This window comes from Schistocerca americana, chromosome 8, assembly GCF_021461395.2.
Source record: "Schistocerca americana isolate TAMUIC-IGC-003095 chromosome 8, iqSchAmer2.1, whole genome shotgun sequence".
NCBI classification, from domain to species: Eukaryota; Metazoa; Arthropoda; class Insecta; order Orthoptera; family Acrididae; genus Schistocerca; species Schistocerca americana.
Genome location: NC_060126.1, coordinates 59,664,906 through 59,692,411, shown reverse-complemented (window position 1 = coordinate 59,692,411; position 27,506 = coordinate 59,664,906).

The following is a 27,506-nucleotide window of genomic DNA, read 5'->3' as shown; positions in this document are numbered from 1 at the left end:
TAGCAGAGCATTTTGGTATGAGTTCCGCTTCTGCGAATTACCCCCAGGCCTTCCGCTCCATTAAAGAGCGGATGGAACGTCGGAGCCTTTCGTTTCGCACCAACCACCCAGAATCTTACAATGCTCCATTTAGTGAGTGGGAATTTCGCAGTGCCCTCGCTGCTTGCCCTGATACCGCTCCTGGGCCAGATGGCATCCACTGTCAGATGCTGAAACACCTTTCAGTGGACTGCCAGCGGCGCCTTCTCGATCTTTACAACCGTCTTTGGGTCGAGGGGGAGTTTCCGTCGCAGTGGCGGGAAGGCATTGTCATCCCCGTTTTGAAGCCTGGAAAGAACCCTCTGGAGGTGGACAGCTACCGTCCCATTAGCCTCACCAACGTTCTTTGCAAGTTGCTTGAACGGATGGTGAGCCGGCGCTTGCATTGGGTACTGGAGTCTCGGGGCCTTCTGGCTCCATCTCAGGGTGGGTTCCGTAAAGGCCGCTCCGCCGCCGACAATCTGGTGAGCCTGGAGTCGGCCATCCGTACTGCCTTTTCCCGCCGTCAGCACCTGGTCGCTGTCTTTTTCGACATGCGGAAGGCGTACGATACGACATGGCGTTATCACATTCTTTCTACGCTTCATGGATGGGGTCTTCGGGGTCCTCTGCCGATTTTTATCCGCAATTTTCTGTCGTGTCGTACCTTCCGCGTGCAAGTCGCGGCCTCGTATAGTTCCTCCCACGTCCAGGAGAACGGTGTGCCACAGGGCTCTGTTTTAAGTGTCTGTCTGTTTTTACTAGCCATTAACGGGCTTGCTGCGGCCGTGGGACATTCTGTCTCCGCTTCCCTGTATGCTGACGACTTCTGCCTTTATTACAGCTCTACAGGCATTGCAGCTGTTGAACGTCAGCTACAGGGCGCTATATGTAAGGCGCAGTCTTGGGCTGTAGCGCATGGGTTTCAGTTTTCGGCAGCCAAGACCTGCGTTATGCATTTCTGCCGGCGCCGAACAGTCCATCCTGAGCCGCGGCTTTATCTTGCCGACGAACTCCTTGCTGTGGTGGAGACCCACAGGTTTTTGGGGGTGGTTTTCGATGCCCGGTTGACTTGGCTGCCTCATATCCGGCAGCTTAAACAGACGTGTTGGCGGCATCTAAACGCTCTGAGATGCTTGAGCAACACCCGCTGGGGCGCCGACCGCTCTACACTGTTGCGGCTCTACCAGGCGTTAATCCAGTCCCGTCTGGATTATGGGAGCCTGGCTTATGGCTCAGCATCCCCATCTGCGTTACGGGTGCTGGACCCGATTCTCCACAGCGGGATACGCCTTGCCACTGGTGCTTTCCGCACCAGCCCTGTGGACAGCGTACTAGTGGAGGCAGGTGTACCTCCACTGCGGTTCCGACGCCAACGTTTGCTGGCCGCTTATGCTGCCCATGTACTAAGCTCGCCCGGGCATCCAAACTATCGCCTCCTGTTCCCGCGGTCGGTCGTCCGTATGCCGGAACGTCGGCCGCGGTCTGGTTGTACAATAGCGGTCCGCGACAAAGAGCTTCTCTCTGGGCTCCAGGGTTTCACTGTTCCACCTCCTTTCCGGGCTACTTTGCGTACACCCCCATGGTGTGTTCGTCGCCCTAGCCTTCGGCTCGACTTGGCACAGGGCCCTAAGGACTCAGTCCCTCCTGAGGCCTTCCGCCGCCGCTTTTATTCCATCCTGGCCACGTATCAGGGCTCTGGTGTTGTTTACACTGACGGTTCGATGGTTGCTGGTCGTGTCGGATATGCGCTCACTCTAGGGGACCATTCCGAACAACGTTCCTTGCCGGATGGCTGCAGCGTTTACACTGCTGAACTGGTCGCCATCCTTCGTGCCCTAGAGTATATCCGCTCCTGCTCAGGTGAGTCCTTCGTTATCTGTAGCGATTCCCTGAGCGGTTTACGAGCTCTCGACCAGTGTTTCCCTCGTTCTCGTCTGGTGATGGCTATCCACGAGTCTCTGCATACTCTCGCCTGTTGCGGCCGCTCTGTGGTCTTTGTGTGGACCCCCGGTCATGTCGGTATCCCGGGTAACGAACATGTTGACCGCCTGGCGAAAGAGGCCACCAGCAAGCCATCTCTGGACGTTGGCCTCCCAGAGACTGATTTGCGGGCAGTCTTCCGCCGCAAAATCTTGGCGCTATGGGACGCTGAATGGCGGGAACTGACAATGCGCAATAAACTCCGTGCTGTCAAGGAGACGACGGCTGTGTGGCGGTCATCCCTGCGAGCCACTCGCAGGGACTCAGTAGTTCTTTGCCGGCTCCGCATTGGCCACTCCCGGCTGACACACAGTTATCTACTGCGCCGGGAGGACCCTCCTCTATGTCGCTGTGGGGCAGCTTTGACAGTGGCCCACATTTTGCTGGCCTGCCCCCTTTTAGCTGTGGTCAGGCAGACATTTGCGCTGCCTGCTACGCTCCCTGCCCTTTTAACAGACGACTCCACTATGGCTGACTCAGTTTTACGTTTTATTCGGGCAGGGGGATTTTATCATTTACTCTGAGTGTTTCTGTTTTCTTTTAATGATTTGTGTTGATTCTGGCCTTTGGCCTATGGTTTTACACTGCTTTTTAATGTGTTTCTCAGTGGTTGGCCTTTCCTTTTTATGTCTATGGTCGGCCAACCACCGTCACACTCTGTGTGGTTTTAGTTTGTTTTGTCTTGTCTTTGTCTCAGTATCTCTTGTTCTGTGTCGTCTGTGATCTCTTCTGTTACTTGTTTTTATTCTCTGTGGGTGTTCTTTGTCTTTGGAAAAAGGGACCGATGACCATGGCAGTCTGGTCCCTTTAATCCCCCAAACCAACCAACCAATGGCCGTCCTGCCAGGTGGCTATTGCTGCAGCTGGGTGGCGCCCGTGGGGAGGGCCCTTGGTCGGAGTAGGTGGCATCAGGGCGGATGACCCGCAATGAAGCGTGGTACATCATCTCTCGCTGGCGGCCAGCCGCCAGCAGTCTCTAAGCGTTCTTGGGCTCAATTTAATGCTGAAAAGTACAATCCGAAAACGTTCCCCTCTCTGGCCACGCCGTGGGAGGAACGTAAATCTCAGGATGGCAGTAGCACTTATTCGCCCCGATTCTTAGTTTGTACGAGAGCTGATGGGGAGTCTTTTCTCTCAACAAAGCCTCAGTTCTTCGTCGAGCATTTAGAGGACAAGTTTGGGGAGGTGGAGGGCTTGTCAAAAATGCGTTCTGGATCGGTCCTGATCCAAACGGCATCCTCTGCCCAGTCACGACGGTTACTTGCTTGTGATAAGTTGGGGGATGTTGCTGTTACGATCACACCGCATAAGAGTTTAAATATGGTCCAGGGAGTTATTTACCATAAGGACCTTCTTTTGCAGTCTGATGACGAGCTGCGCGCCAACTTAGAGCGCAGAGGTGTACATTTCGTCCGGCGCGTTCATCGGGGTCCGAAGGAAAATCAGATAGCTACCGGTGCCTTCATCTTGGCCTTCGAGGGTGATACGTTACCGGAAAAGGTCAAGGTGATGGTCTACCGATGTGACGTCAGGCCCTATATTCCTCCCCCGATGCAGTGCTTCAAGTGCTGGAAGTTTGGCCATATGTCTTCCCGCTGCACTTCCAGCCTCACATGTCGAGATTGCGGACGCCCGTCTCATCCCGATACTCCATGTGCCCCGCCTCCCATCTGTGTCAACTGCGGGGAGCACCATTCACCTTGCTCGCCAGACTGCAGAATCTTCCAGAAAGAACGCAAAATCATGGAATATAAGACCCTGGACCGACTGACTTATACTGAGGCCAAGCGGAAATACGACCGATTACATCCCGTGCGAATGACGTCATCCTACGCCGCCGCTACAACACCTGTGCTCGCCCCATCAGTTTCACGACTTCCAGCCAGCTCGATAACCAGTAAGACTCCTCCTGCCCCCTTGCCAGTGGGGGGCTCTACCCACCGGGTTGCTCCTGCGCCACCTACCTCAGGGGCAACACCATCCCCCCCATCAGGGACGTCCGTCCCTGCTTCTAAGCCGGAGAAGTGTCCAACTTCTTCGGCTTCTTACGCTCGCAAGGGGTCCCTCGGGTCCCTCCCTTCCCAGGTTTCCACCAGTGGGAAGGCTGACGACCGCCAGTGGCGTAAGTGCCCGCAATCGGCTGGTCGACGGGCTTCACGATCCTCCTCAGTCCCGGAGACTGAATCGGTGAGGCCCTCCCAGCCAGTTAAACCCAAGGAGCAGCGTGAGAAATCAAAGAAGAAGAGCTCTAAGCCCAAGGAACTCGCGGTGGCAGCCACCCCACCGCCACCTTCCAGCTCTGCGTCTGAGGACGAGGTAGAGATCCTGGCGTCCGCTGAGGACCTAGAACTCGCCGGTCCCTCAGACGCCATGGATAACACTAGCACGGGTGCTCAATCGGAGGCAGCAGGTGACCCAGCGGCGTAATCTGCCTTCCCCGTCCCGTCACGCCTTTCTCAGCCATGGACAATACCATCCTCCAGTGGAACTGCAGCGGTTTCTTCCACCATCTCGCAGAGCTCCGCCAACTTATCAGCCTTCACCCTTTCTTCTGCATTGCTCTCCAGGAAACTTGGTTTCCAGCAATGCGAACCCCCGCCCTCCGTGGCTATCGGGGTTATTATAAGAACCGCGCAGCTTATGAAAGGGTGTCTGGTGGCGTCTGCATATATGTCCTTCACACTCTGCACAGCGAGTCTGTCCCTCTCCAGACGCGTTTAGAGGCTGTCGCTGTACGCGTGTGGACGCCACAGGCTGTTACCGTCTGCAGTCTTTACATTCCACCGGATGGTGATGTCTCGCAGCATGTCCTGGCTGCACTGGTCGCCCAATTGCCGCCACCTTTCTTGCTATTGGGCGACTTCAACGCCCATAACCCTCTGTGGGGTGGGTCAGTGGCAACAGGTCGAGGCGCCATCGTTGAACATTTATTGTCGCAGCTCGATCTCTCGCTGTTAAATGATGGTGCCTTCACACACTTCAGTGTGGCGCATGGCACCTACTCCGCCATTGACCTTTCCATCTGTAGCAATAGCCTCTTACCGTCTGTCCAATGGAGTGTGCATGACGACCTGTGTGGTAGTGACCACTTTCCGATCTTTTTGTCACTACCACAGCGCCACTGTTCTGGGCGCCCTAGCAGATGGGCTCTGAATAAGGCTGACTGGGACTTGTTCTCCTCCACTGCCGCTTTTGAGCCTCTCTCTACCGATGACATTGATGCGGTGGTTCAATCGGTCACCACCGGCATCGTTACTGCCACCGAATCTGCCATTCCCCATTCCTGTGGGTCCCCTCGGCGGCAGGCTGTGCCTTGGTGGTCGCCTGAGATCGCTGAAGCGATTAACGATCGCCGGCGGGCGCTCCAGCGTCACAAGCGACATCCCTCCCTCGACCACCTTATCGCCTTCAAACGGCTGCGTGCGCGGGCCCGCCTCCTTATCCGCCAAGGCAAGAAGGAGTGCTGGGAGCGGTATGTGTCCACCATTGGCCTCCATGTCACTTCCTCGCAGGTCTGGGCCAAGATTCGACGCGTCTACGGCTATCGGCCACCTGCCAGCGTCCCTGCGCTCTCACAGCTCTACTGGCATTGCAGCTGTTGAACGTCAGCTACAGGGCGCTATCCGTAAGGCGCAGTCTTGGGCTGTAGCGCATGGGTTTCAGTTTTCGGCAGCCAAGACCTGCGTTATGCATTTCTGCCGGCGCCGAACAGTCCATCCTGAGCCGCGGCTTTATCTTGCCGACGAACTCCTTGCTGTGGTGGAGACCCACAGGTTTTTGGGGGTGGTTTTCGATGCCCGGTTGACTTGGCTGCCTCATATCCGGCAGCTCAAACAGACGTGTTGGCGGCATCTAAACGCTCTGAGATGCTTGAGCAACACCCGCTGGGGCGCCGACCGCTCTACACTGTTGCGGCTCTACCAGGCGTTAATCCAGTCCCGTCTGGATTATGGGAGCCTGGCTTATGGCTCAGCATCCCCATCTGCGTTACGGGTGCTGGACCCGATTCTCCACAGCGGGATACGCCTTGCCACTGGTGCTTTCCGCACCAGCCCTGTGGACAGCGTACTAGTGGAGGCAGGTGTACCTCCACTGCGGTTCCGACGCCAACGTTTGCTGGCCGCTTATGCTGCCCATGTACTAAGCTCGCCCGGGCATCCAAACTATCGCCTCCTGTTCCCGCGGTCGGTCGTCCGTATGCCAGAACGTCGGCCCCGGTCTGGTTGTACAATAGCGGTCCGCGTCAAAGAGCTTCTCTCTGGGCTCCAGGGTTTCACTGTTCCACCTCCTTTCCGGGCTACTTTGCATACACCCCCATGGTGTGTTCGTCGCCCTAGCCTTCGGCTCGACTTGGCACAGGGCCCTAAGGACTCAGTCCCTCCTGAGGCCTTCCGCCGCCGCTTTTATTCCATCCTGGCCACGTATCAGGGCTCTGGTGTTGTTTACACTGACGGTTCGATGGTTGCTGGTCGAGTCGGATATGCGCTCACTCTAGGGGACCATTCCGTACAACGTTCCTTGCCGGATGGCTGCAGCGTTTACACTGCTGAACTGGTCGCCATCCTTCGTGCCCTAGAGTATATCCGCTCCTGCTCAGGTGAGTCCTTCGTTATCTGTAGCGATTTCCTGAGCGGTTTACGAGCTCTCGACCAGTGTTTCCCTCGTTCTCGTCTGGTGATGGCTATCCACGAGTCTCTGCATACTCTCGCCTGTTGCGGCCGCTCTGTGGTCTTTGTGTGGACCCCCGGTCATGTCGGTATCCCGGGTAACGAACATGTTGACCGCCTGGCGAAAGAGGCCACCAGCAAGCCATCTCTGGACGTTGGCCTCCCAGAGACTGATTTGCGGGCAGTCTTCCGCCGCAAAATCTTGGCGCTATGGGACGCTGAATGGCGGGAACTGACAATGCGCAATAAACTCCGTGCTGTCAAGGAGACGACGGCTGTGTGGCGGTCATCCCTGCGAGCCACTCGCAGGGACTCAGTAGTTCTTTGCCGGCTCCGCATTGGCCACTCCCGGCTGACACACAGTTATCTACTGCGCCGGGAGAACCCTCCTCTATGTCGCTGTGGGGCAGCTTTGACAGTGGCCCACATTTTGCTGGCCTGCCCCCTTTTAGCTGTGGTCAGGCAGACATTTGCGCTGCCTGCTACGCTCCCTGCCCTTTTAACAGACGACTCCGCTATGGCTGACTTAGTTTTACGTTTTATTCGGGCAGGGGGATTTTATCATTTACTCTGAGTGTTTCTGTTTTCTTTTAATGATTTGTGTTGATTCTGGCCTTTGGCCTATGGTTTTACACTGATTTTTTAATGTGTTTCTCAGTGGTTGGCCTTTCCTTTTTATGTCTATGGTCGGCCAACCACCGTCACACTCTGTGTGGTTTTAGTTTGTTTTGTCTTGTCTTTGTCTCAGTATCTCTTGTTCTGTGTCGTCTGTGATCTCTTCTGTTCCTTGTTTTTATTCTCTGTGGGTGTTCTTTGTCTTTGGAAAAAGGGACCGATGACCATGGCAGTCTGGTCCCTTTCATCCCCCAAACCAACCAACCAACCTGCGCTCTCACTGAATGGAGCAGTTTGTACTGACTCCGACGTCATTGCCAATCGCTTAGCAGAGCATTTTGCTATGAGTTCCGCTTCTGCAAATTACCCCCAGGCCTTCCGCTCCATTAAAGAGCGGATGGAACGTCGGAGCCTTTCGTTTCGCACCAACCACCCAGAATCTTACAATGCTCCATTTAGTGAGTGGGAATTTCGCAGTGCCCTCGCTGCTTGCCCTGATACCGCTCCTGGGCCAGATGGCATCCACTGTCAGATGCTGAAACACCTTTCAGTGGACTGCCAGCGGCGCCTTCTCGATCTTTACAACCGTCTTTGGGTCGAGGGGGAGTTTCCGTCGCAATGGCGGGAAGGCATTGTCGTCCCCGTTTTGAAGCCTGGAAAGAACCCTCTGGAGGTGAACAGCTACCGTCCCATTAGCCTCACCAACGTTCTTTGCAAGTTGTTTGAACGGATGGTGAGCCGGCGCTTGAATTGGGTACTGGAGTCTAGGGGCCTTCTGGCTGCATCTCAGGGTGGGTTCCGTAAAGGCCGCTCCGCCGCCGACAATCTGGTGAGCCTGGAGTCGGCCATCCGTACTGCCTTTTCCCGCCGTCAGCACCTGGTCGCTGTCTTTTTCGACATGCGGAAGGCGTACGATACGACGTGGCGTCATCACATTCTTTCTACGCTCCATGGATGGGGTCTTCGGGGTCCTCTGCCGATTTTTATCCGCAATTTTCTGTCGTGTCGTACCTTCCGCGTGCAAGTCGCGGCCTCGTATAGTTCCTCCCACGTCCAGGAGAACGGTGTGCCACAGGGTTCCGTTTTAAGTGTCTGTCTGTTTTTAATAGCCATTAACGGTCTTGCTGCGGCCGTGGGAAACTCTGTCTCCGCTTCCCTGTATGCTGACGACTTCTGCCTTTATTACAGCTCTCCCAGCATTGCAGCTGTTGAACGTCAGCTACGGGGCGCTATCCGTAAGGCGCAGTCTTGGGCTGTAGCCCATGGGTTTCAGTTTTCGGCAGCCAAGACCCGCGTTATGCATTTCTGCCGGCGCCGAACAGTCCATCCTGAGCCGCGGCTTTATCTTGCCGACGAACTCCTTGCTGTGGTGGAGACCCACAGGTTTTTGGGGGTGGTTTTCGATGCCCGGTTGACTTGGCTGCCTCATATCCGGCAGCTTAAACAGACGTGTTGGCGGCATCTAAACGCTCTGAGATGCTTGAGCCACACCCGCTGGGGCGCCGACCGCTTTACCCTGTTGCGGCTCTACCAGGCGTTAATCCAGTCCCGTCTGGATTATGGGAGCCTGGCTTATGGCTCAGCATCCCCATCTGCGTTACAGGTGCTGGACCCAATTCTCCACAGCGGGATACGCCTTGCCACTGGTGCTTTCCGCACCAGCCCCGTGGACAGCGTACTAGTGGAGGCAGGTGTACCTCCCCTGCGGTTCCGACGCCAACGTTTGCTGGCCGCTTATGCTGCCCATGTTCTCAGCTCGCCCGGGCATCCAAATTATCGTCTCCTGTTCCCGCGATCGGTCGTCTATCTGCCAGATCGTCGGCCCCGGTCTGGTTGTACAATAGCGGTCCGCGTCAAAGAGCTTCTCTCTGGGCTTCAGGTTTTTACTGTTCCACCTACTTTCCGGGCTACTTTGCATACACCCCCATGGTGTGTTCGTCGCCCTTGCCTTCGGCTGGACCTGGCACAGCTCTCGAAGGACTCAGTCCCTCCAGAGGCCTTCCGCCGCCGCTTTTATTCTATCCTGGCCACGTATCAGGGCTCTGGTATTGTCTACACTGACGGTTCGATGGTTGCTGGTCGTGTCGGGTATGCGCTCACTCTAGGGGACCGTTCCGAACAACGTTCCTTGCCGGATGGCTGCAGCGTTTACACTGCTGAACTGGTCGCCATCTTTCGTGCCCTAGAGTATATCCGCTCCTGCTCAGGTGAGTCCTTCGTTATCTGTAGCGATTTCCTGAGCGGTTTACGAGCTCTCGACCAGTGTTTCCCTCGTTCTCGTTTGGTGATGGCTATCCACGAGTCTCTGCATACTCTCGCCTGTTGCGGCCGCTCTGTGGTCTTTGTGTGGACCCCCGGTCATGTCGGTATCCCGGGTAACGAACATGTTGACCGCCTGGCGAAAGAGGCCACCAGCAAGCCATCTCTGGACCTTGGCCTCCCTGAGACTGATTTGCGGGCAGTCTTCCGCCGCAAAATCTTGGCGCTATGGGACGATGAATGGCGCGAACTGACAATGTCCAATAAACTCCGTGCTGTCAAGGAGACGACGGCTGTGTGGCGGTCATCCCTGCGAGCCACTCGCAGGGACTCGGTAGTTCTTTGCCGGCTCCGCATTGGCCACTCCCGGCTGACACACAGTTATTTACTGCGCAGGGAGGACCCTCCTGTATGTCGCTGCGGGGCGGCTTTGACAGTGGCCCACATTCTGTTGGCCTGCCCCCTTTTAGCTGTGGTCAGGCAGACATTTGCACTGCCTGATACGCTCCCTGCCCTTTTAACAGACGACTCCGCTATGGCTGACTTAGGTTTACGTTTTATTCGGGCAGGGGGATTTTATCATTTAATCTGAGTGTTTCTGTTTTATTTTATTGTTTTGTGTTGATTCTGGCCTTTGGCCTATGATTTTACACTGATTTTTTAATGTGTTTCTAAGTGGTTGGCTTTTCCTTTTTTATTTCTATGGTCGGCCAACCACCGTCATTCTCTATGTGGTTTTCGTTCGTTTTGTCTTGTCTTTGTCTCAGTCTCTCCTGTTCTGTATCGTCTGTGATCTTTTCTGTTCCTCGTTTTTATTCTCTGTGGGTGTTCTTTGTCTTTGGAAAAAGGGACCGATGACCATAGTAGTCTGGTCCCTTTAATCCCCCAACCAACCAACCAACCAACTAATTCCCCTTTTAAAACCAGGGAAGGATCGGACCGAACCCAGTAGCTACCGTAGCATTAGTCTCACGAGCTGCGTCGGAAAGACATTTGAGCGTATGGTCAATAGGCGCCTGGTGTGGGTTCTCGAATCTAGATCCTTACTTACCCGCTGCCAGTGTGGATTCAGGAGGTATCATTCCACCCTAGATAACCTGATCCTACTCGAAACAGCGATACAAGACGCTTTCCTACGTAAGCAACACCTTATCGGGGTTTTCTTCGACCTGGAGAAGGCGTACGATACTACCTGGAGGCATACCATTTTGCGGCAGCTTTATGAGTGGGGTTTCCGTGGGCGTTTACCCACACTCATCCGATCCTTTCTGTCAGACAGGTATTTTACGTATAAGGTTGTGAATGTCCTGTCTGACCGTTTTAAGCAGGAGAACGGTGTCCCTCAAGGAAGTGTCCTCAGTGTGACAGGTTTCGCAATTGCCATCAATAGTATTGCGTCCACAGTACGACGGCCCGTGCAGTGCTCCTTGTTTGTGGACGATTTCTCCATTTTCTGTGCGTCTTCCTCCGTCACAGCTGCTACACGCCAATTACAGCTGACACTCGTGCGATTGGAGAAATGGTCTAAGACCACGGGCTTTAAATTCTCTTTGGAGAAGACCATTTGTGTAGATTTTAACCGTTCCCGTTCTCTTTTTAATCTCCCTGTTTTAAAACTAGGAGACACTGTTCTCCCCTTTATGGAAAAAGTGAAATATCTCGGGCTTATTTTTGATGAGAAGCTCACATGGTTGCCACACTTAAAGGATCTAAAGGTCCGCTGTTTCAAGGCTTTAAACGTCCTTAGATGCGCCAGTCATAGACCCTTGGGCGCTGACAGGGCACGTCTGCTCCAACTTTATAAGGCCTTTGTGCGACCTCGACTGGAATACGGATGTCAAGCTTATGGCTCTGCAAGACCTTCCTACCTCAAAATGTTGGATGTGATTCACCATGAGGGTATTAGGCTTTCAACGGGGGCTTATCGCACGAGTCCGGTTGCTAGTCTGTGTGTCGAGGCGGGAGAGCCTCCGCTGTCCATTCTGCGTCTTCTCCTCGTGGTTCGGCACGCGTACAGGACCAAGTCCACTCCTCTTTCATTGGCGTCCGACACTTTTTCCCAGCCGGCACTGGCACGTCTCTTCCGCCACCGTCCGGCGGCAACAAAGCCGTTTGGCATCCGTGCAAAGGAGAGTCTCGAGTCGGTACACCTGGAGGGCATCAAGGTCCTCCACCAGGGATGGAGTAGGGGATCGCCCTGGCGACTACAAAGGCCAAGATTACTTCTTGATCTGGCTGCTTACAGGAAGTATTGTACCCCGGACCACCTTTTTAAAATTAAACTTACTGAGATTTTAGAACGCCATTCCGATTTTACTACTGTTTACACGGATGGTTCTAAACAGGGGGATTTTATGGGCTGCTCTGCTGTGTTTTCCGATACTGTCCATCGGATAGGGTTCCCAGAGCAGTTCTCAGTTCACTATGCAGAACTGTTTGCCATTCTGCAAGCATTAGAGCATATGCGCCGACATCGTGGTACGAAATTCATTATCTGCTCCGATTCCCAAAGTGCTCTACACGCTCTTGAACAGATGTACCCAGCAGATCGGATGGTGCAAGAGGTGCAGGACGCACTCCTGCTCTTGCAACAGCAGGGTAAGGATGTGATTTTCTGCTGGGTTCCAGGGCACATAGGGATTCCTGGAAATGAACTTGCAGATGCGGCTGCCAAGGAGGCTTGCTCCATCCCACCTCCTGCTCGCTGTTCCGTCCCCCTGCAGGCCATTATGTCTTTCGTGACTCGGAAGGTCATGCGTTGGTGGGAGGCTCAGTGGCTGGACGTGAGGGATAATAAGTTGCGAGCGGTGAAGGATTCTGTCCGACCGTGGCTCACCTCCTTCTGACAACGACGCGCTGAGGAAGTAGCCCTTACACGGCCCCCCCTGCGGGTTCGGGGGTAAGAATAGGCCCGCGGTATTCCTGCCTGTCGTAAGAGGCGACTAAAAGGAGTCTCAAACGTTTCGGCCTTCTGTGATGGTCCCCTCTTGGGTTTGACCTCCTTTTTTCTTCCAAATTTCCGTCGTCAGTGCGTGCCATTTGGGGAAGGACACCTTACGTGGTGTTTTTGTATTGGTCCATCATGCTCCACCATCTTGCATGTTACCTATTGTCGTGTGGGGGGGACTACGCCCAATGTCTTCTGGGTTGTCTCCTTCTCGCCTTGTGCGGGCTCTTATTCTTAGCGCCTACGACAACTGTGGACCCTTTAAACACCTAAAATCCAGCACGGTAGCCAGTCCGTTGTGGTGGGGTCGTCATGTACCCTCTTGGTGGTAGCCCCCTGACCACGCAGGGATCGCACTACAGATGCCAGAGCTGTTTCCTCCCCATGCATGCCAAGGAGTATGTGCCCATCTTGTCTGGGGCACGGGGACTCCGGGCAGCGGGATATCGGCCAGGTACCCGTTGCTTTGGCTGGGTGGCGCCCTTGGGGAGAGCCCTCGTTCGGAGTAGGTGGCATCTGGGCGGATGTGGCGCAATGAAGCGCAATAAATCACACCAAGCTGGTGGTCGCACGGCCACCAACGTCTCTAAGCGAGGTAGAGTCGACTTCGATGCTGCGCAATATGACCCTCAGACGTTCCCCTCGTTGGCTGCGCCATGGGAGGGACGCCGGTGTAGTGCCAAGCGGGAGCCTTATGTACCGCAATACCTTGTCTGCAGCAGAACTGATGGTGACTCCTTTCTTCCGACGAAGCCTATGTTTTTTGTGGAACACCTGGAGGATAAGTTTGGGGAAGTGGCAGGGTTGTCAAAAATGAGGAATGGGTCCATCCTCCTCAAGACGTCCTCCCCAGCCCAGTCACGAGCGTTGCTCTTGTGTGATAAGCTGGGTGCCGTCCCTGTTACCGTCACTCCTCACAGTAGCTTAAATATGGTCCAGGGGATTATTTACCATCGTGACCTCTTGTTACAATCCGATGACGAGCTGAGAGCCGACTTGGAACGACGTGGTGTGCATTTTGTCCGTCGTGTCCATCGAGGACCCAAGACAAACAGGGTGGCCACCGGTGCCTTTATCTTGGCCTTCGAGGGTGATGTCTTGCCCGAGAAGGTCAAGGTAATGGTTTACCGTTGCGACGTGAAGCCATACGTCCCTCCCCCGATGCGGTGCTTCCAGTGCTGGAAGTTTGGGCATATGTCCTCCCGTTGCCCATCCAGCGCTACATGTCGAGATTGCGGACGCCCCTCTCATCCCGATTCTCCATGTGCGCCCCCGCCTGTATGTGTCAACTGTGGGGAGCACCACTCTCCATGCTCGCCGGATTGCCTCGTTCTTCATAAGGAGCGGAAAATAATGGAATTTAAGACCCTGGACCGGCTTACTTATCGAGAGGCTAAACAGAAATATGAAAGGTTGTATCCTGCTTCCCTTCGAACATCTTATGCTGCAGCCACGTTATCGTCGCCCACGCGAGCGACGGTTGTCGCTTCATCTGTGCCGCCTTCAGTGGGCCCTCGGGGCCATGTATCTCTGTCTGCCCCCCTCGTGCCTGGGGGCAAGCCTTCCTCTATTGCCCCCTTAGCAGTTGGGGGCAAACCCTCTTCTGTCGCTCCCCCCAAGCTTACTTCGGGAGTGACATCTGCTCCACAACCGGGAGGCTCGATTCCTCCCCCTCCTTCTCCGGCGGCGTTGCCTCCGCCGGTTCCTCTCTCGCGGAAGGGGTCCCTCGGGGCTCTCCCTTCCTCCGTTTCTTCTCCTTCCCAGCCAGATGTCAGCCAGTGGCTGAAGGTTCCGCCACCTGCTGATCGTAGGGCTTCTGCGTCGTCGTCAGCCTCCGACGCTCCTTCAGAGAAGCTCTCCCAGCCCTCTCACCCTAAGGGCAGACGCGAGAAGAAGGAACGGAATGTGTCCAAGAAGAAGGACGTTCCGGCGGTTTCAGCACCGCCTGCTGTACATAGTCCTGGCTCCGGGGATGAGGTGGAGATCCTCGCCTCTGCCGCGGATCTCGCCCTCACGGAACCCTTGGGGGCCTCTCCTATGGACTCAGCTGACTCTCCCCCAGTGGCGGCAGTTGGCTCTGACGCGCTGTCTGCCTCTTAGTCGCATTCACGCCCTCCCAGTCCCTTCCTGCTTCCATTCTCCAATGGAACTGCGGCGGTTATTTCCGCCACCTGCCTGAGCTCCGGATGCTTCTGAGTGATTCCCCTGTTCTCTGCGTTGCTCTGCAGGAAACTTGGTTTCCTGCACTACGGACCCCCACCCTTCGCGGTTATCAGGGATACTATAAGAACCGTGCTGCCTGTCATCGAGCGTCAGGTGGGGTTTGCCTCTTTGTTCACAACTCTGTCTGTAGTTCGCCAGTACCCCTTCAGACACCTTTAGAGGCAGTTGCTGCCAGGGTTGAGCTCTCGCCGGCTATTACTGTTTGCTCTGTTTACATTCCTCCGGATGGGGAGCTCCCCCGACATGTCTTGGCTGCACTGCTGGCTCAACTCCCGCCACCTTTGCTGCTTCTGGGCGATTTCAATGCCCACAACCCTCTATGGGGTGGGACTGTCTCCGATGATCGTGGTCGGGCCGTGGAGCATGTGTTGGCTCAGCTCGACCTTAGCCTCTTAAACACCGGTGCTCCCACGCATTTCAGTGTGGCCCATGGCTCGTTCTCGGCCATCGATCTCTCTATTTGCAGCCCTGGACTTGTCCCATCCCTCCACTGGAGGGTGCATCCTGACCTGTGTGGTAGTGACCATTTTCCCATCTATTTGTCACTGCCACAGTGTCATTCTTCTGGGCGCTTGCCCCGCTGGGCTTTCCACAGGGCTGACTGGCCAGCTTTTACTTCCGCTGTAACCATTGAGTCTCCCCCACAGGGTGACATTGACGAGGTGGTCCGTGTTTTAACCACGTCCATCATTTCAGCGGCCGAGGCTACCATCCCCCGTTCCTCTGGCCTCCCTCGGCGGAAGGCTGTCCCCTGGTGGTCGCCGGAGATTGCTGAGGCTATTCGCGACCGTAGGCGGGCTCTCCAGCGTCATAGGCGGCACCCGTCTCTGGAGACCCTCATCGCCTTTAAGAGGCTCCGTGCCTTCGCCCGTCGACTTATTGCACGGCGTAAGCAGGAGTGCTGGGAGAGGTACGTCTCCTCCCTGGGCTACCATGTCTCGTCCTCGCACGTGTGGTCCCGGATCCGGCGGATTTATGGCTCCCAGACCCCTGTGGGTGTCCCTGGGCTCTCCTTGGACGGCGCTGTCTGCACGGACGCTGCCGCCATTGCTGAACGGCTAGCCGCGCACTTTGCTCAGAGCTCTGCGACTGCTTCCTATCCCCCCGCCTTTCGCTCTCTAAAGGAGCGAGCCGAGCGGACGCCGTTCTCATTCCACACGCGTCATTATGAAACTTACAATGCTCCTTTTAGCGAGAGGGAACTCCTTGCTGCCCTCGCCGATTGCCCTGATACTGCACCAGGACCGGACTGCATCCACGCGCAGATGCTGAAGCATCTCTCCAGGGCCTGCCAGAGACACATCCTCACGATCTTTAACCGCATTTGGAGCGAGGGCGTGTTCCCGTCGCAATGGCGAGAGGGTCTTATTGTCCCCATCGTGAAGCCCGGTGCGGACCCACTGGCGGTGGACAGCTATCGTCCCATTACCCTCACCAACGTTTTGTGCAAATTGCTCGAACGTATGGTGGGGCGGCGTTTGTGTTGGGTCCTTGAGTCGCGCGGTCTCCTCGCTCCATCTCAGGGTGGCTTCCGTCGGGGCTGGTCTGCAGTGGACAATTTGGTGCGGCTGGAATCTGCTGTCCGTACGGCTTTTGCCCGACGTCAGCACCTTGTTGCTGTATTTTTCGATCTGCGGAAGGCGTATGACACCACATGGAGGCATCACATCCTCGCCACATTGCATGGGTGGGGTCTTCGTGGTCGGCTCCCGGCTTTTCTTCAAAGCTTTTTATTGCGCCGCTCTTTCCGGGTGCAAGTCGGTGCCACCTCTAGTTCCTCTTATATACAGGAAAATGGGGTCCCGCAGGGCTCGGTGTTGAGCGTCTCGTTATTTCTAGTGGCCATTAATGGTCTGGCTGCAGCAGTGGGGTCGTCGGTGTCTCCTTCTTTGTATGCCGACGACTTCTGCATCTCATTTAGCTCCACGACTACGGGAGTCGCCGAACGCAGGTTGCAAGTCGCCGTTCGCAAGGCAGCATCATGGGCTCTGGCTCATGGTTTTCAGTTCTCTGCTGCCAAGACTCGGGTTATGCACTTCTGCAGGCGTCGGACGGTCCACCCTCATCCTGACCTTTACCTCGACGGCCACCTGCTTGAAGTGGTGGACACTTGCCGCTTCTTGGGACTCGTGTTTGATGCTCGGCTCACATGGGTTCCTCATGTTACTCAGCTGAAGCAAAAATGCTGGCGGCACCTCAACGCCCTCCGCTGCCTTAGCCACACGTCTTGGGGTGCAGATCGCTGCACGCTACTGCAATTGTACAGAGCCCTTGTGCAGTCCCGGCTTGATTATGGGAGCCTGGCCTATGGGTCTGCGTCACCCTCAGTGTTGAAGTTGTTAGACCCCATACATCACTGTGGGGTTCGGCTTGCAACTGGCGCTTTTCGCACCAGCCCCGTGGATAGTCTACTGGTGGAGGCTGGGGTTCCCCCGCTGCGGATTCGCCGCCAACGTCTGCTCGCCGACTATGCTGTCCACGTACATTGCTCGCCAGGCCATCCCAATCGTCGCCTGCTTTTCCCTGTTTTGGTCCACCACCTGCCCGAACGGCGACCTCGGTCTGGGCTTTCCGTAGCTGTCTGTGTCCAGTCCCTGCTGTCAGAACTGGGGTCATTCCCTCTTCTGCCTCCCTTCCGGGTCCGTACACCTATGCCTCCCTGGTGTTTGTCCCGGCCGTCTGTCCGTCTGGATTTGGCACAGGGCCCTAAGGACTCGGTTCCGCCTGTGGCCCTCCGTCGCCGTTTTCTTGCGCTCCTCGAATCATTTCCGGGCTGTGAGCCTGTCTACACTGATGGTTCCCTGGTTGATGGTCGCACTGCCTACGCCTTTGCTCACTCTGACCATGTTGAGCAACGCTCCTTGCCGACTGGCTGCAGTATTTTTACTGCAGAGCTGGTGGCCATCTTGCGAGCTCTTGAGCATGTGCGTTCCTGCTCAGATGCGTCCGTCGTCATCTGCAGCGACTCCCTGAGCAGCCTCCAGGCCATCGACCGCTGCTATCCCTCTTCTCCTCTGGTGTCCTCTATTTGGGAGTCTGTTTCCACCATTACCCACTCTGGTCGTTCGGTGGTTTTTGTTTGGACGCCAGGTCACGTTGGCATCCCGGGGAACGAACGTGTTGACAGGCTGGCCAAAGGGGCGATCGACGCCCCGGCTTTGGGGATCGGCCTTCCGGCTCGCGACCAGCAGCTGGTGTTGCGCCGTATGGTACTTGGGATGTGGGCTGCTGAGTGGCGTGGCATGACAGCCCGGAATAAACTACGGGCTGTCAAGGGGACGACCGATGTGTGGCGTTCCTCCCTGCGGGCTTCTCGCAGGGACTCGGTGGTCCTGTGTCGGCTGCGCATCGGCTATACGTACCTGACGCACGGCCATCTCTTGCGTCAGGAGGATCCCCCCTTGTGTCAGTGTGGGTCCCGGCTGACGGTCGGCCACATTTTGCTGGAGTGTCCTCGACTGCGCACACTCCGGCAATCTTTTAATCTCCCGGGCACTTTGGCTTTGGTTTTATCTGACGATGCCTCCATGGCTAATGACGTTTTAACTTTTATCCGTGGTAGTCCTTTTTATGGTTCGATTTAGGGAGGTCCTGCGCCTTTCCCTTTCTGTGTCTTTTGTCCTCGTGTCTGTTGCTGTTTTGGCAGGCCGTGAGATGGTTGACTCTTTCCCTTTTTTGATCTCGTGGTCAGTCAACCAGTCTCCGGCCCTCTTCCTTTCTTCTGTTTCTTTCCGTCTGGTGTTCCTCTGTCCTGTTCTTGTCTGTAGTGTTCGTTGCTGCATTTGTGTTCTTTTAGCGCCTGGGGGGACGTCTCCTCCCCCTTTGGTTTTTATCTGCTTCGTAGATTTTCGGCTCGCCTGATTTTGGAATGGGGGACTGATGACCTTCGCTGTTTAGTCCCCCTTAAACATACCAACAACCAACCAACCATCCTATCTGGTAAGAACCCACACCGCGTAGCAATACTCTAAAAGAGGACGGACAATGGTAGTGTAGGCAGTCTCCTTTACTAGAACTGTTACATTTTCTGAGTACCCCCCCAATAAAACGCAGTCTTTGGTTAGCCTCCCCCATAACATTTTCTATGTGCTCCTTCCAATTTAAGTTGTTCGCAACTGTAATTCCTAGGTATTTAGTTGAATTTATGGCCTTTGGATTTGAGTGATTTATCGTGCAACCAAAGTATAACGGATTCCTTTTAGCACTCATCTGGATGACCTCACACTTTTCGTTATTTAGGATCAATTGCCAATTTTCGCACCTTACAGATATCTTTTCTAAATCGTTTTGCAATTTCTTTTGATCTTCTGATGACTTTACTTTATGATAAACCACAGCGTCATCAGTAAACAATCTAAGACGGCTGCTCAGATTGTCTCCCAAATCGTTTACATAGACAAGGAACAGCAAAAGGCCTATGACACTACCTCAGGGAGCGCCAGAAATCACTTCTGTTTCACTCGATGGCTTTCCGTCAAGTACTACGAACTGTGATCTCTCTGATACGAAATCCCGAATCCAGTCACCTAACTGAGACGATATTCCATAAGCACGAACCGGCCGGGGTGACCGAGCGGTTCTAGGCGTTACAGTCTGAAACCGCGCGACCGCTAAGGTCGCAGGTTCGGATCCTGGCTCGGGCATGGACGTGTGTGATGTCCTTAGGTTAGTTAGGTTTAAGTTGTTCTAAGCTCTAGAGGACTGATGAACTCGAAGTCCCATAGTGCTCAGAGCCACTTGAACCATAAGCACGCAATATCACTAAAAGCCGCTTGTGTGCTACAGTATCAAAAGTCTTCCGGAAAGCCATAGATACGGAATCAATCTGAAATCCCTTGTCAATAGCGAGTAAAGGGATAGTTGTGTTTCACAAGAACGATGTTTTCTAAATCCATGTTGACTTTGTGTGAATAGACAGTTTTCTTCCAGGAAATTCATAATGTTTGAACACAATATATGTTCCAAAATTCTGCTGCATATAGACGTTAACGATAGGGGCCTGTAATTAAGTTGATTACTCCTACTAACTTTCTTGCATATTGATGTGACCTATGCAACTTTCCAGTATTTGGGTACGGATCTTTCGTGGAGCGAACGGTTGTATATGATCGTTAAGCATGGAGCTATTGCATCTGCATACTCTGAAAGGAACCTAATTAGTATAAAGTCAGGACCAGAAGACTTGCTTTTATTAAGTGATTTAAGTTGCTTCATTACTACGATGACATTTACTTCTACGTTACTCATGTTGGCATGTTCTTGATCCGAATTCTACGATATTTACTTCGTCTTCTTTTCTGAAGGCATTTCGGAAGACTGTGTTTTTTAACTCTGCTTTGGCAGCACTGTCTTCGATAGTATTTCCATTGCTATCACTCAGAGAAGGCATTGATTGTGTCTTGACGCTAGCATACTTCACATACAGTCAGAATCTCTTTGGATATTCTGCCAGGTTTAGAGACAAAGTTTCGTTGTGGAAACTATTATAGGCATCTCGCATTGAAGTCCGTGCTAAATTTCGGGCTTCTGTAAAAGATCGTGTCTTGGGGATCTTGCCTCTGTTTAAATTTGGCATGTTTGTTTCGTTGTTTCTGCAACAGTGTTCTGACTCGTCTTGCGTACCAAGGAGAATCAGATCCGTCGTTTGTAATTTATTTGGTATAAATCTCTCAATTGCTGCCGATACTATTTCTTTGAATCGAAGCCACTTCTGGCCTACACTTATATTGTTAATTTGGAAGGAGTGTAGATTGTCTCTCAGGAAGGCGTCAAGTGAATATTTATCTTCTTTTCTGAATAGGTATACTTTTCGTTTATTTTTTGAGGATTTGGGGGTTACAATATTCAGTCTCGCTACGATAACCCTGTGTTCACTAATCACTATATCCGTTTCGATGCTCGTTATTATCTCAGGATTATTTACTTTCACAACACAGCTACGACGATTTACAACTGTTATACCGATGGTTCCTATACCTACGTTCTTTCTGTGTTGGCCTGCACCCTTTGTGACTAAATACCTTTTTGTGTTCTCCCTAGGCCCTCTAACCTAAAAAACCGCCCAGTCCACGCCACACAGCCGCTGCTACCCGTGTAGCCGCCTCCTGCGTTTAGTGGATTCCTGACCTATTCAGCGAAAAAAATGTGTGCGGTAGGAGACAATTCATCAAAGCTGTAATCAGTCTCATTCACGAGAACGTAGGGAGAAAAGGTTTCGGCACCAATAGGAATCTCAGTCTCACTTCCATAACAAACAAGTTACTAAAATTAACACATACTGCAAAGAAAAACTTTTAAATTTTCATCTGGCGAGCAAACAATTTGGCTAAATAGGTACATGCAACACAATGGACTACTACAACCAACTACTACAACAACGTGTCGGGCAAACAACACAGTGATTTGAATATTCAAATCTTCTGAATATCACAGTGTAGATCGCAAATCTGTTAATTTTTTACGAATGGTTTCAGCCAGTATAAGCCATCTTCATGCCCAAAAACTCGTCGCAGTAGCTACTGCGCGTCGTTAACAGCTGCTGCGACAAGTTTTTAGATTTGAAGATGGCTTATACTGACCGAAACCGGTATATTTCTGATATAGACCGTGTTATCTAGAGTTATTTAAGCAATAGACGGTGGTAATGAGTATAAATTACCATTTGGTACAACATCCAAATATTGTAAGAAAATTAAATATTCGTTATTTCTCAGGACGTGTTCTATCAACGAAACCCTTCCTTTAATAAAGTTCAGCCATATACACGCAGGTTTGCCTTTCCTTAGTTATCATGTAATGTTAGGTTTTTTACTGACTCGCGTGGTCCCACATTGCTCCAGAACCCAAAGTGAAATTCTCCGAGGTGCGTTTGTTTTCCCGTAACGAATTCGTTTCAGTATTACATTACAGTTTAAACACAGAGTTTGGTCTACTTGCGTATTTGTTAGATCGCTTTCTTACCTAGCAGTGTTGCCACAAAATTCCGTACTAATTTTTCATTACGTTGCAGTGATTAAGGCTCAAATATATGGATTTGTTTTAAGAGGAGGGCCGTCTCACCAGTAGCAACAACACAGTGTCTTGAGAATTAGTGCAATTTGAAAGTTTATGCTTCAATTAACATTTATTACGTCGCAACATCTTGCCTGCAGTAGGAAAAGAACATCAAGATTTTTTAAATATTTGATAACATTATATGATCGTACACTGGTATTAATCAAAACAAAAACACGGAGAAATGCCCTAAAGCTTGCGTATGTCTTTGCTAGAGATATTATTCCGTCGAATACTAATTTCATATTTCTGAAAGGTTTAATTGAACATCGACGTATTTGATTCTGTCGTTCTTCTCAAATGACGAAGATAATGCACTTTTCAACGTAACGAATTCACAAGAAATAATTCGAGAAATAAATAACACAACTTCTAATTACTTTCTGTTGACTCATTTCTCTCTGCGATCGAGATTTATATGCATCCGTAGAATCACATCAACATGGAAAAGTTCGTAACAGCAGAACACTATCTCTTCAATATTCATTACATAGAATGCATACAGACTGAGAATATTTCATTCCAAAACTAATAGCATTTCAATGTAATGATACGGAGCGATATTCTTGGCAATGCGATGGCAGACTTTTTCCGGGCGCTGTCCCCTTGTAGCGGCCTCCACTGTCGGACCCCTCGGCGTAAATAAAATCTCTGGACCACGTAGTCACGAGCTTGTGTGCCCGACACGAAACAAACACAGAGTACACATTTCTTTAATACACTGATAAACATTTCGTAACTGACGTCCAAATAACTAGTTGTTACTTACCTGACGTCACTCAGTTGGGAACAGACGATGGCTTTCCAACAAATATTTTGAAACACTACAACTTGCACTCAACACAGATACGTGTGGTCTTTTTGACTAAAGCAAATATTTACGTAGTGAATATAAAAGAACGATTGGTTCTTCGGATCATGGTTGTTCGGTTTGTTTTGGGGAAACTGCTGTTATGCTTGCCTAGACGTCCTTTTCCTTGATAAATGAATGCTGCTGTTGTATGCTGACCCAGCTTTAGCAATGGATTTAAAGGAGTCCTCCATTTTCTTTACATACGTACTTTCATTTATTGAAAATAAAAAAAGTACAAATATGAAACATGGGCAGTGAAGTGTTTCCTTTGTTATTCTTTATTGGATTTGAATTGCCCCCCCCCCCCCCCCCCCCCCTCACAGAGTGGCGGCGGACTGGCAGCAGCGTAATATGCTGTTATACAGCCTACAGAAAAGTTAAAAAACATAATGGGAATATAAACTAACAAGAAAATCAGGCGGTAAAACTGTGACATTGTAAAAAACTGTAAAATGGCATAAAGTGGTGGAATTTAAAATATAAAAACACTGTGGTGACGATGCGGATGAAGACACACAACAAACAGACAGGCACAATTAAAAAACATGGCGACAGTCTGGTTTCTGTTCGCACGAGATAAGAAACAATACTAGCGACAGTATGGTGGCTTTTCGCAACATTGACAGGGGACGCACAACACTGAACACTCACTTACAACAGCAATATACAGGTGACACGGCGGCAGATTGGGGGGGGGGGGACCCAGACCTATGAGGGGGAAAAAGGATGGAGGAGAGGAAAAGAAAAAAAGAGAGAGCCAATGGAGAGGGGGGGGACATAGAAAAGGGGATCTGGGCGGACACGAGAAGGAGTGGGAAATGCAATGGAGGGGAGAGAAGGGAGGCAGAGAGAGCGTAGCCAAGGATAAGACAGGATGGAAGGGGGGGGAGGGATCCTGGGGGAAAAGAGAGAGGAAGGGATGGGGCAGTGAGGATCAGAGTTGATAGGAGGGATAAATGGAGGGAGAGAGAGCATCATCTGGGAGGGGAAGTCGACGGAAACTACCTTGGGAAAGGAGATGAAGGGTGTAGAGGTAAAGGATAGGGGTTACAGAATGGTGAAGGTGCAGCAGAGGACAGGAGCAACCAGGGGCTGAGGGGGATCAAGGCGAAGGGAGGTGTAGAGGATGTGGATATGTTCGAGGAAAAGGAGCAGATGGGGGGAAAGGAATCAGGTCATAGAGGATCAACGTGGGGGATGGGAGGCATATACGGAAGGCGAGGCAGAGTGCATGGCACGCGAGGATCTGGACGGACTTATAGAATTTCGAGGGGGCGGATATCCTGGCGAGACTAGCGTAACAGAGGATGAGATGGATTAAGGATTTGTAGGTGTGGAGTATGGTAGAGGGGTTCAACCCCCATGTCCGGCCAGAGAGGAGTTTGAGGAGTCGGTCGTGGGCCTTGGATTGGATAGAGTGGATCCAGGTGAGGTGAAAATTAATGGTGAGGCCAAGGTAGGTGAGGGTGGCGGAGAGGCAGACAGGACGGGCGCAGACAGTAAGGGAGAAAACAAGAAGCCAGAAGGAGTGATTGGTACAGCCTACAATGATTGCCTGGGTCTTGGAAAGATTGATTTTCAGGATCCACTGGTTACACCATGCGGCAAAAAGGTCAAGGAGTGTTTCCTTGCATAATGTTTGTTTTACTTGAACCTTACTTATATCACTCAATATAAATATTCTGTAAGACGATTTCGACATAATGGCGCTTTCTTTTAATCCGAAATCGAAGATGCAGTTAACGTAAGGGTGTTTATAAATTAGTTATACAAAAGTAATCTTTAATTGCCACAACGATAAATAACTTATTGAAAGTTTGATAGAGCGCTGAATCTTCAAGTTTTATTCCCCCCTAATACTGTTAGTTCCTGGCGTTCCTGCTAGGTGGCATGCGTGAACGAGTTATTCCAACACTCATCATGGACTCATATAACGGCACAGGGCGCGCACAGTGTTCATGGTTTCATGATGCCAAATCCGTTACTACATTTCAGAGACAGTTCGTGACAAAAGCGCAAGCCAAGACCTCAAAGAGAACCAAACGTCGACGAGCTGCGACAAAGGATAACACTGGTAGTTGCCACCATACATCAAGACTTTCTTCATAGAGTTTGGCAGTGAACTGACTACACGTGAGACATTTGTCGTATTACAAAAGATAGGCACAAAGAACGTTCGTAAATAAAACTTTAAGATAAACTACATTCAATCCTGGTTCCAACATTTCTGTAAATTACGGAACTTTGTCAAAATTAAAGTTTACTTTTGTGTAACTAATTTATAAACACCCTGTAATGATGCGGAGTTAGTATAATTGTAAATCTCTTTCTAGTACTCCAGCAATCGTAACTTTTCTCAGTAAAATTAAACACTTTTCATAGAAAATAAAGGCGTAATTGAAATTTTTGTGTTGTTCCCAAAATTATTGCAAATACCTTAAGTCTGCAGCCAGAACGGTGGAACTTCGCTTTGCTAATATCACACTTCTTCGCAAATTCTTATTTAGGCTCAACGATGGTTCGTTGTTAAACGAAAAAAAATCTGTCATAAGATTTTACAGAACGAAAGTGTTTCGTTTCACTAACAGCAGTTCACACTCTCTTAGCACGCAGCTGGATGAGGCACAGGACTCTTATGTTGGAAGAAGGTGGGGGGGGGGGGGGGGGGAAGGGGTTTCAAATCTCGATCAGATAAGTTTTCGTGTTACGTGTTTTCCACGAAATCAGTTCAGATGCCTTTAAAATAGACACGTCCGATTCCCCCATCCATCCTTTCCGTTCCTCCCCAGGGAAGCTGGAACGCTGTCGCTCAGAACTTCCATATAGACTGACTGTTAATCTACAACGTTCTTTTCCACGTACTAGATCAATGCCACTGTCGAATCTTTCATTTCAGTCCCCTTTACGATGTAGTGTAGTATGATGAAGTACAGCGTAATGTTGTTAATGCAGCAGATGCCCAGTTACAGACGTTTTGTGGCAGTAGTCGTCTTTCACCGTTATCATACGCATGCTCTGTCCATGTCCCCGGTAGATACATCCCCGCTTCCGGCTCTCCGTTAATTCGAACGCGTAAATGCCAATTATGCCCTCCCCAGGCTGCACCAGCTCCAGCTTTATTGGGTTGATCTGAATTAGCACTCCGCGCCATGTTGGCCGCTTACAGGCCGCAAATTACTCGCAACGCAGCAGCAGTAGTCACAGCTTCGCCTCCCGCTTTATCGGTTTGCTCGAAACACATACATACGTGTAACGCCATCTTCTTTTCATATTGTATTCAGTTCAACCCTATTGGAACGCCCCATATGGTGTGGAGCACCTCCACGACGACGATCACAGAAAGCTCTACCTTCACCTCTGCAAAAAGCCTTAATTCGCTGTCGTGAAATTCACGGGATGCTGGTCTACGATATCGTTAATGCTGAAGTCGACCAATGTTTTCAGCGCACTACGGTCCTAACACAGATCATGGTTACTTTTCACTAATGCCTTTAATGTCCCAGATGGTTATACTTAACCTGATGGTGGTCGGAGTGCTGCAATGCGGGATGTATACATCTCAGGACGCAGAAACATCGTAGGTATGCTCATTAATCGGTGCGCTTGCGGAATATGGAGAAAAAATAATGGTTCCACTACTTGCCACCTCGTGAAAATATGGCGCTATGAGCAGTCAGACTGCGAAATGTTTCCTGTTTTGACATCAGTATGTTGCTTGTCGCTTGGTAATACAGCTTAATTTCTTCAGTGAAATGTTAAGGGGGGTAAGAATGTCGCTTTCCATATGAAAGCAGCGACCATCGGAAAGGAAGACCGTGCACTGTCGTTAAAGTTGTTTTATCAGAACAACAACAATAGCAGCTCTCTATTGCGGGAATATCACTGACAGAAAAAGCAGTTAAGAGCTTCTGTGTCAAATAAAAGCGCTAAGGAATATCATCAAGAAATTTGAAGAAACAGGTTAATTAGGTGGTGCAGCATGGAGAGAGAGGCGGTCTATCGTCATGGCTGTTGCTGATGAGATAGCTGTAGCTATAGCTGACCGTCCAGCATATGCCTCAAATTCTGCAGCCAGTCCTCGACCTGGGTCACTGGAATTGTCTGTCACCCGATCAACAGTTCAAAAGATTTTGAGGCTTATTTTGTTTGACACTTCTATTCCTGCAGTATTCACAATGTGCACCAAATGAAACCCCAAGATAGTCTAAAACCCTGTGCTTTGATCTTAATTTTTTGACAGGCATGGAAATAGATGACATACGGCTGGAGAATATACCATGGATAGACGAGACATATCTTCTCCTGCATGGTGTCATAAATGCACAGAACTGTCGTGTTGTGCAAGAAAATCCACTGCTGTCAGTTTATGTGACTGTGTGTGGTGTAGTTTCACAAGCTCCTTCATTCTCGGACCATTTCTTCTCGAGGAGATGACACCTTATGGATCTGTTAGGCGTACACGGACATCTGAAAGTTATAAGGATCCCCTTGTACAACACATGACTCTAGCTATGCAGGAACGTAACTATGTCCACAACACTATTTTCGTTCAATATCAGGTGACCCGACATGTCAATGTCTATCTGAAAGATTTTTTTTGGAGAGGCCTTCGGCAACAGCCGCATCATATGAAGCCAATTTCAAGATGTGTGGCCTTCCGGACTCTCCGACCCTATACCTATTTGGCATCTGATTGTGGCAATTTCTGAAATCTCGTGTCTACCAGAGATGTATCCGTACTGTGGTATCGTCGAGAAATCGTGGTGCCACACCAAACTCGTCAACCCACATCGAGGGGCCACAGATGTCAGCGAGGTCACAAATAGGAGAGACTCGAAGAAGTCATCCCCCCTTTCTCAGCGCTGCAACACCCTCATACAGAGATCAA